General features: G+C 39.6%; 1 pseudogene; it reads left to right on the plus strand.

Moving 5' to 3' along the window:
* The first annotated feature begins 7,754 nt into the window (after positions 1-7,754).
* Positions 7,755-9,973, plus strand: LOC124104499 (60 kDa heat shock protein, mitochondrial-like; annotated as a pseudogene).
* The last annotated feature ends 525 nt before the right edge of the window (positions 9,974-10,498 follow it).

Genomic DNA, 10,498 nt, shown 5'->3' on the forward strand with positions numbered 1-10,498 from the left:
GTGATACTGACGATTTTCTACCCTGTGCTTATCACTCTATTTCCCTTTCTTTCTTTCCTTTTTCTTTTTTCTTGAATAACTGCTCTAAGATAGACATCAGTAGTGCAACAGGGACTGTAAAACTGCTTTCAAGTTTCAGACGGATGGCTTCCCTCTGCGGGCATCACCACACACGGTTTTCCCTGAAGAACCACCTCTCACTGTTTCGCGAAAGGTCTCCTTTCCGCTATGCCAGCACCCAAAGACTAAGGTTTAAAATGTATTCTTTTCATCATGCTGTACCTCAGTGCCTATTGTAAAACCTCTGAATGATCGGCAGATGCCAACTAGCAACATTTTCATGAGGCAAATTATAAAGCATATGTAGAAATCAGAAAGAGAAATGCCTGTTAACAAAATCCATGTCTCTTTTAAAACTGATCTAGTTGCTTAGCTGATAAACTTCCCCTTGACACAAACTAACACAAAGCTATCTGTTAGAATATGTCATAGAATTTTATTATAGGTGATAGCATTATTGTTAATAAAATATTTTCCTTTTTGTAAACTAGGAGAAAGCCGAAACCAAAATATTTGTTCTATACAGGTAACACTAATGTATTTGACTAACATCTAACCGTTGACTAAAGGTAAATATTGAGGCATGATATATTGGATTTGTAATAAAACCTAATAAAAATAAACAAAGCTGAAAACTGTGAGAAAAAAACAACAGGATTATTTATCATAATTTCCAGTGAGGAAGTCTTATAAAGGGGAAAATATTTTCCCTGTCAATTGCATCTTTTATTAATGCAAAGTATGAAGCTAGGAAGATAGGTATACCTACTGAGATATTACAGCTCAATAAAGTCAATAGGACAATAAAGCAACTTACACAAAACTTTTTGCTTTTCCAGCACATATGGAACTCATGGTAATACTATAGTGTAATTCATTAAGTTTACAATAACATTTTAGCAATAAAATAAAATGTTTTATTGCTAAAAACCTACTAGTGATTAAGCCTTCAGCAAGCATCAATCTTTTTTGCTAATTATTCATTGCAGAAGCCTGGGATGACTCTGGATGAGGTTGTGCATGCCTGTAATCCCAGCAGTTTAGGAGGCTGAAGCAGGAGGATCACAATTTCAAAGCCAGCCTCAGCAAAAGTGAGACACTAAGCATCTCAGTAAGACCTTGTCTCTAAATACAATACAAAATAGGGCTGGGAATGTGGCTCAGTGATTGAGTACCCCTGAGTTTAATCCCTGGTACCCCACTTGCCGCCTCAAACAAAAAGGAAGAAGAAGTCTGGGATGACTGGTTAATTTTTTAAACCAAGACAACCACGAAATTTGTCACATGAATCTGCCCTTCATTCATGAAAGATTTTTCTGTAGCATTTGATGTTATTTCGTAATATTTTACCCACAGTATAACTTCTTTCAAAATTGGAGTCAGTCCTCTCAAACCCTGTCACTACTTTTTTCACTAATATTATGTAATATTGCAAAAAATTTGTTGTCATTTCAGAAATAAAGGTGTTCATAGCATCATTACTGGGAGAAGAAATCATTTCAAGAAATAATTCCCTTTTCTTGTTCATGAAAAGCAACTCATCATTTATTACATTTTTATCATGAAATTGTAGCAATACATTTATATCTTCAGATTTCCCTTCTAATTCTAGTTCTCTTGTTATTTCAACAGTTGCAGGTTATGGATGGGACGGGGTCAACGAACAGCATATATCATTCCCAGGATAATTCAAGCCACCCTAAAGCATATAATCTAAAATAACAAGTATATAACAAAGCACAAATACTCAGAAATATATTTACAGAAAGCGAAGCCCCTGATAGATCTAGTCCATATGGGTTCTGGAACTAGACAAAGACAAAATGGCTCTGGTGGTTTATTTAAGGAGGTACATTAAAGGCAGGGATAAAGTTTCAGGGGCGGAGTCTTGCTACAGGTCACCTTGTAGTCAGCAGGTTGATTGATATCTTGGCAAGTCATACCCAGCTCAGGTGATTTTCTGCCTCGGTAGAGCAGGATAGAGATTCACATTATCCCTGGGCAATTGAGGAAATGTCCACTGGTCATTCCCAGACACCAGATGTCTCTATACACAAGGTTTTCATTCATGGTGAGCCACATGCAACCCAAGGATGGCTCCTGACAGTAGGTACTTCCTCCACTGAAATTTTGAGCCTGTAAAAGTCATCCATTAGATTTAGAATTAGCTTCTTCCAAACTCTTTAAAATATTGATTTTTTAACCTCCTCGGATGATTCATGATAATCATGATAATGATGATGATGTTTTTGATACTGGAGATAGAACCTAGGGTCTATATCTCTGACCCTGTTTAGTTTTTATTTTTAGACAGCGCCTCGCTAAGTTGTTAAAGCTAGCCTCAAACTTGCAATCCTCCTGCTTCAGCCTCCTGAGTTGCTGTGATTACAGGGACATGCCACCACACCAACAAAGATTTTATAGTTTTTATCTAATGTACAGTTTGCCCTTTTTGTTTGTTTTTGTGTATTTTGCTTGTTTTTGTGTGCTACCAATGGAACCAACGGCCTTGCACTTGCTAGGCAAGCACTCTATCACTAAGCTATTTCCCCCGCCCCCTCATGATTATCCTTAATGGCATCTATAATGATGAATTTTTTTCCAGAAAGTTATACTTTGCTCAGATCCATTACAGGAGTAATTATGTGTAGCAGTGATAGCCTTATGAAATGTATTAAACAATAAGACTTGAAATTCAAAATTATCGCTGGGCCCACAAACTGCAGAATGGATGTTGTGTAGACAGATATCAATCTTGTTGTGTACCACTATCAGTGCTTTTGGGTGACCAGGGGTAATGTCAATGAGAAGAAATAGTTTGAAAAGAAACTCCCCCCGCCCCCGAGCTCTAAGTCTCAACAGTGGACTTAAAATATTCGGTAAATCATGTTGTAAACAGATATACTGTCATCCATAGTCAGTTGTTCCATTTATGGTCCAAAGGCAGAGTAAATTTAGTATAATTCTTAAGGTCCCCAGGATTTTCAGAATAGTAAATAAACATTGGTTTTAATTTATAGTCACCAACAAGAGAGCTAGCCTGTCCTTTGAAGCCAGGCGATGATCTCTGCTCTAGCTATGAACATCCTACGTAGCAGCTTCTTCTAACATGAGGCTGTTTCCCCTACACTGAAGATCCGTACTTTGTGTTATGTCCATTACCCGTTCTCTAAGCCACATCTTGTGGCACCTTCTACATGGTGCATATTGTTTCTCTTTAGACTCTCATGTCACGGAGTTTCCTTCCTAGGGTGAAGTTCTCAACCTCTGTCTGGTTCACACTTGTATTCTGTAGCTTCCTCAATTCTCTCAACCTTCATAGAATTGAAGAGAGTTGGGCCCTTTTTCAGAATTAGGCTTGATCTTAGGGGATGTTGTGGCATGGAAACTGACTTCCCTGTTGCTTTTTGGCCTTGTGATCTTGTTTTGGTTGTAATTGAAAATGTGACATTGGAACGCAATAATGTGGTAACTCTGGAAATAAGATTATTCTCTTTCCCTGGGGCTTCCTATTTTTTGTTTGTTTCCGACTTTAATTGTTGAAAGCTGTCTCTGTGCTGAGGTTCAGCCTGAGGTGTGAACTTAAGGTCTGCTCAGGCCTTGTCCTGATTTGTACTGACTTTCTGATTCCTCAGTATATGTAGTTTTGTTTGTTTGTTTGTTAATGTTCTAGTTTCCTGTGTCTGAGTCCCAAGAGGGAAAATAGGGAGGGAATATGTGGCATCAGTCCAGTTTTCATCTCCTGGGAATCATTCAGGCAGAGAACGGTGTACTTACAACAGGGTGGGCTGCCACAACCTTAGCATATCTGTGTTCAGAAGCAGCTATCAGTGGTCACAACAGTCTTTTTGTTTTTCTTTTTGAGGACATGGTTCCTCTTGCACACCAAGGCTACTGCAAGATGTGTGCAAGCTGCTTCAGGAGCTCATGCACAGCTACCTACCACAGGGCTGGGGTAGGGGAACTGACTAACACTAACTGCAGTTTACTTTTCAAGCCTTCCCCTGGAAGTTATAAGCCTTCAGCAGACTCAAAGTTCCATAATGGTTAAACAAATTCTGCTAGTGCAAGCAATTGCCTTGCGGGGAGGGTGGGGAGACAGATTTCTGGTGTTCCTACTTTACCATCTTCCAGAAACGTAGGTAATAAGACCTCAATATTGACGAATTACACACCCATGACTTCAAACAACCACAGATAAAAAGCATTTGAAAAAAAATTACATATGTACTGAGTATGTACAGAATTTTTTCCCTGTTACTATTCTCTAAATAATTTATTAACAACATTTACATAGCCTTAATAGATTGCATTACACATTGTAAGTAATCTACAGATGACTTCAAGCATACAGAAGGATGTGCATAGTTAAGTGCAAACACTACACCATTTCATATTAGAAAACTGAGTATTCAGTGATTCCTAGAACCAATTCTCATGGATTCTGAAAGCTATCTACATATGTGCAGGTGTGTGTGCACCTATACTGCACTATTAACTGGCCTCAGTTACATCAAAATTTTAAAACAGGGTGGTCCTACAGGGTGCTGTTGTCTGTACACCATAAAGTTTTGGGGCCAGGCAAGGTGGTGTATGCCTATAATCCCAGTGGCTGGGGAAACTGAAGCAGGGGGATCGAGATCTCAAACCCAGCCTCAGCAACTGAGCAAGGCAGAATAAGCAATTCAGTGAGACTCAGTCTCTAAATAAAATACAAAAAAGGGCTGGGGATGTGGCTCAGTGGTTGAGTACCTCTGAGTTCAATCCCCAATTTTAAAAAAAAAAAAATGTGATAGGAAATATTACTTTTGAAAATATTTTAATTTTCGTTCAATTACTACTTTTATGCACTCATATTTACATTTTTTCTTTTCTTTATTATGTTACATACCCTGAGTAAATTCTATAATTTTTAGAACTCCTTAAATTCCTTTTAGACTTCTTTGTCTTTATCACATATGTCATGGGCTAGTGTCTACATGTAGTGAGTTGCTCTGAGTATGGTATTCTTAACAGTGTGAAGTTGTTGGAGGAGGACAGACATTTCATTTTTTAAGTAATTGTGGTTGATGCTTTGATCATCTATTACTGAATAGTAAGCTGCTCTTTTCCTCATAAATATGCAGTTGGATCAGGTATCAGTGGGGACATTTAGTATCTGTTCTACATGGTCTTATCCAGGAAAGCTTGCAAGGCTGGAGGATATGCTTCCAAGGGGCTCTGCAGATGTTTGGCAGCTTGGTACTGGCTGGCTGCTGAGGACTCAGCTGTGGTTGCTGGCTCAGGACACAGTTCCTCTCTCCCAGATCTTCTCTGTCAGGATGCTTGGGCTGCTTCATAGATTAGAAATTTGAATTCAAGAGAAAGTATTCTAAGAGGACTAAGCGGAAGCTGCAAGTTTTATGCCATAGTCTCTGCCCTCCCAGGATTTCCCTTCCACAGATTTTGTTGGCTAAGGATGTCATGAGTGTTAGGAAAGTGGTGCAGGACTAACTTGCTCAAAACACACCGAAAGCTAAGCAGAAGCAAGTTTATTGTCAGGAAATGACAGATTGCCTCTTCGAAGAGAGAACAACAGCAGATTTCCTCTCAACCAAACTTTATAAGTCAGATCCTGGATTATGCACTGGGTGGGGGTGGGGGTGGGCAGAGGGGCTTAGCCCTTGCTATTGCAGGTGGAAAGCAAGCTTCAAAACCTCAAGAACTGCAAAGAGGAGGAGGCAGGAGGAGCAGGCACATTGCCACCAGCTCCTGGAACTGTTAGCCCCTGTACATACTCAGAAAGTAGGCTAACTTCAGTGAGCACTGTGGTCAGGGTGCAGGTGGGGTGGAGGTGTCAGCGTTTGGGTGAGTGGGCTCTTTCAGGGGTGCGGGAGGGAAGGGAGTAGGGTCAGGTGTCTGGGCAGAGATGGAGTCACCTTGATTTAACTTGTAAATTAACCCAAAGTTATGTTAACAGGCTAACAATGAGAGGCAACATTCAAAGGTAGGGGATCAAGTTGCACCTCTTGGTAGAAGTAGGAAAGATTTCTGAAGAATCCAAGCACCAGATGCTTTGGGGGAGATGAACTGATAATGTAGTCATGCTCTTCTTGATGATAGTAACTTCTTGGGATTAAGATCATGGGAGAGAGCATAATTAACTTATTCTAAAACAAAAATGAATGGATATATATTAGTCTATTTGGGATGCTTTACCAGGAGATATATATATATATATATATATATATATATATATATATATATATATATATATATATATACACACACACACACACACACACACACACCCCAAGAAGCTTAAATAGGATCACTTTCCCATAGTTCTGGAGGCTGAAAACCTCACATCAAGGTGCTGGTAAAGATGGTGTCTGGTGAGGTTTCTTCTTACAGCCTGTGTGCGTTCTCCTGGTGTCTCCTTCTCTTTGCTTAAGGATTCTCTCTCTTCTGGATTAGGGTTCCACGCCTATTCTTCTTTTAGCCTTAACTAGCTCCTTAAAGTACTATCTCTAAATACAGTCACATTGGGGGTTAGGGCTTTGACATAAATTTTGGATAGACATAATTCAGGCAACCTTGGAATTTATTGATTATCTAAATGAATTTATTGATTACCTAAATGAATTTTTAAACGAAACCTCTTATCTATGCTTTTTTACTTCAAACAGCATGGAATGACATTTTTATTCTATAAATAGAAACTGGTTTAAATCAGAACTCATTATAATTTTCTATTATGCTACAATTCTTTTTTCTTGCTCTGCTTAAACATCCCTAATCTGAAAATCCAAAATCTAAAATGGTTCCAAATTGGAAACTCTTATGAGTGCTGACACAACTGGGAAATGCTTCACCTGACCTTATATAACAGATAGCAGTCAACACATGGGCACAACAAAATTATCTTCAGCCTATGTGTGTGAAGTATATATTATAAAATTACCTTCAGCTTATGTGAATACATAAATGCATTTTATGTTTAGATTTGGATCTTCTTCCTACCAAATCTTATTATGTATATGAAACTATTCAAAAATCTAAAAAATATCCAAAATCCAAACCACTTCTCTTCCCACAAATTTCAGATAAAGGATACTCAATATATAAATATTTTCTGAGAATATGAGGTTTCTGGAAGATGGGGTATGGAGTCCCATACCCCATTCCATATTACATGCGATTGTTGATTGAAGTTCTACTTGAATAATAAAGTTAATAAATACATGTGTAAGTCTGACAGTTGTGGTGTATGATTTATATCCCAATTATTGTTTTAGAAAGAGTATGAGGCCCTTCCTCACTTACCACCAATGTCCTGCCTGCAGCATGCACTCCCTGCCAAAGCCACACAGAAATGCTTTCATTACCTGCCGCAGTCTGGCTGAGCAAAGTAACAGGGGAGGGGGTGGTGACAAGCAACTTGTGAAGGTTGATACAGCAGGAGCCGCTTTATTGCAAGACAGTTGAGGCATTTATACATAACTGAATACACAGCTTAATTCAATTTAGCATCATCCAGAAACAGCAATCAGTCATCAAGGAATCCTCATCATCTTAATAATTATACACAGCTTAACTTAATTAACATCGTTAGATACAGCAGTCAGTCATTAAGGAATCTCCATCATCTTAATGGCTAGCTGGCGTTACTTCTCAAACCACTCCTTCTGGCAAAGTGCCAGGCGCCATCTTGACTTGTCCGTGGCCCTCATCAATTACCCACAGTCCTTGACCAGATGAGACTAGTATCCAGGGCACTGGCTCCTCATCTTACTCTGGCTTATGCCAAAGATGTACAATGCGGTGCGAATGCCTGAGACTTAGTGTTTCAAGGTGTATAACTTTTAGCCAATGCTGTAGGTGTTATGAATAGGCCCACAGGGAAGACCAGTTGTTACTGAACAGAGTTGGGGACATCTCAAAGTAATAAAAGATGGTGTGACTATTGCAAAGTCAATTGATTTAAAGGATAAATACAAAAATATTAGAGCTAAACTTGTTCAAGATGTTGCCAACAATACAAATGAAGAGACTGGGGAAGTCACCATGGTTGTGAGTCATCCATGGGCTGTGTGTGTGTGTGTGAACTATTGTGCAAAGTAGCCAAATGAGGGGATAGGTCCAGCATGGTGGGCTCCCCCCTGTCTGGGAGTGATCGCGTGATGCAGATGTGCCTTCCCTTCTAGCTCTGCCTAAGATTCCACACAGGACCTGAGATAGGTGTGACTTGCCAAGATGTCAATCAATCTGCTGACCACAAGCCATCACAAACCAAGACTCCACCCTTGAAACTTTATCCCTGCCTATGATGTCCCTGCTATAAAATAAAGGGATTCCAGGTGCACTTGCTCTCTTTTCAGTGCTCTTTCCAATGTGGGAGCTGACCCTGAAGGTCGCAGAGCCTTTCTGCCCTCCATTTGAAAATCTCATGTCTGTGTTGAGTGATTTTTTGCTGCTTTCTTAGCTTAATGTTGCAGCCAGCTCTTTTAAACCCAATTGGTCTCGTCTGCATGGGTCTTTGGCAAGACACCACCTCTCTTACTGTACTGGCATATTCTATTGCCATGGAAGCTTTGAGATGATTAGTAGAGATGCCAATCCAGTGGAAATTAGAAGAGGTGTGATGTTAGCTGTTGATGCTCTAATTGCTGAACTCAAGATGCAGTCTAAACCTGTGACAACTCCTGAAGAAGTTGCTCACATTTCTCTAATTTATGTAAATGAATACCCCCCCCCCAAAATTGGTATCATCAGTTCTGATGCCATGAAAAAGGTTGGAAAAAAGGTGTGATCACAGTAAAGGATGGAAAAACACTCAATGAAGAAGAATTAGAAATTATTGAAGGCATGGAGTTTGATCAAGGCTATATTTCTCCATACTTTATTAATACATCAAAAGATTAGAAATGTCAGGATGCTTATGTTCTTTTGAGTGAAAAGAAAATTTCTAGTATCCAGTTCATTGCATCTGCTCTTGAAATTGCCAATGCTCACTGTAAAGGCTTGGTCATAATTGCTGAAGATATTGATGGAGAAGCTCTAAATACACTTGTTTTGTTTGAATAGGCTAAAAGCTGATCTCAGGTTGTGGCCTTCAAAACCCCAGGTTTTGATAACAGAAAGAACCAACTTAAAGATAAGTCTATTGCTGCTGGTGGTGTAATGTTTGGTGAAGAGGGTTTGACGCTAAATATTGAAGATGTTTAGCTTCATGACTTAGGAAAAGTTGGAAAGTTCATTATCACCAAAGATGATGCTGTACTTTTGAAAGGAAAAGGCGATAAAGGTCAAATTGAAAAGCTTTTTCAAGAAATCATGGAGCAGTTAGAAACTATGACTAGTGAATATGAAAAGAAAAAACTCAATAAACAACTGGCAGAACTTTCAGATGGAGTAGCAGTGCTGAAGGTTGGTGGGCCAAGTGATGTTTAAGTGAATGAAAAGAGAGTTCCAGATGTCCTCAATGCCATAAGATCTGCTATTGAAGAAGGCATTGTCCTGGGTGGGGATTGTGTTCTGTTTTCATTGCATTCCAGCCTTAGACTCACTAACTCCAGGAAATGAAGATCAAAAAAATTGGTTTAGAAATCATTAGAAGAACACTCAAAATTTCTGCAATGGCCATTGCTAAGAATGCAGGTGTTGAAGAATCTTTAATAGTTAAGAAAAAATAGTTCAGAATTCTTCAGAAGTTAGTTATGATGCTATGCTTGAAGATTTGTGAATATGATGGAAAAAGGAATCATTGACCCAATAATGGTGGTGTAAGAACTGCCTTATTGGATGTTGCTGGATCGCTTCTCTGTTAAATACAGCAGAAGTTACAGTCACAGAAATTCCTAAAGAAGAAAAGGATGCTGGAATGGACATGATGGGTAGAATGGGAGGTGGTATAGGAGGTGGCATGTTCTAATTCTCAGAATAGTGCTTTACCATTATTAATCTCTGTGACAGGAAGCCCAAGGCAGAGTTCCTCACCAACAAACTTCAGAGAAGACAGTTGAAGAAAATGACTGAAGAAAAGGCTGGTTGATGTTCAAGAAAATCACCAAAACCATCAGTTACTGGTTTCAATTGACAATATGTATGGCTTACTACTATTGTTCTCCATGCCGACATGTTGAGAGCCACAGCCAAGACGGAATGGCCCCTGGCATTTTGCCAGAAGTAACGGTTGAGAGGGGAGCCATTAAGATGATGGTAATTAAATTAAGCTGTGTCAATAGGGTGGCCCCTGCTGCCTGGGGCGCAGGCTACTTTGGAGCTCTGGCAGGGATTCCTGAAAAGTTCGCATTGGTTGGTGAAGTTCCGTTGGGGAGTTCCGGTGGTGTGTGGTGTGTCCTGGAGAAGGCTGTGTGGGTGGCGTTTGGGGGAGTTCGGAAATAAAGTTTGTTCCTGCTTGAGTGGCTCGTGATTTGTGCCCAGCCAGACTGCGGCA

This window comes from Marmota monax, unplaced genomic scaffold, assembly GCF_021218885.2.
Source record: "Marmota monax isolate L192 unplaced genomic scaffold, Marmota_monax_Labrador192_F-V1.1 WCK01_AAM20220418_F8-fsc00001, whole genome shotgun sequence".
NCBI classification, from domain to species: Eukaryota; Metazoa; Chordata; class Mammalia; order Rodentia; family Sciuridae; genus Marmota; species Marmota monax.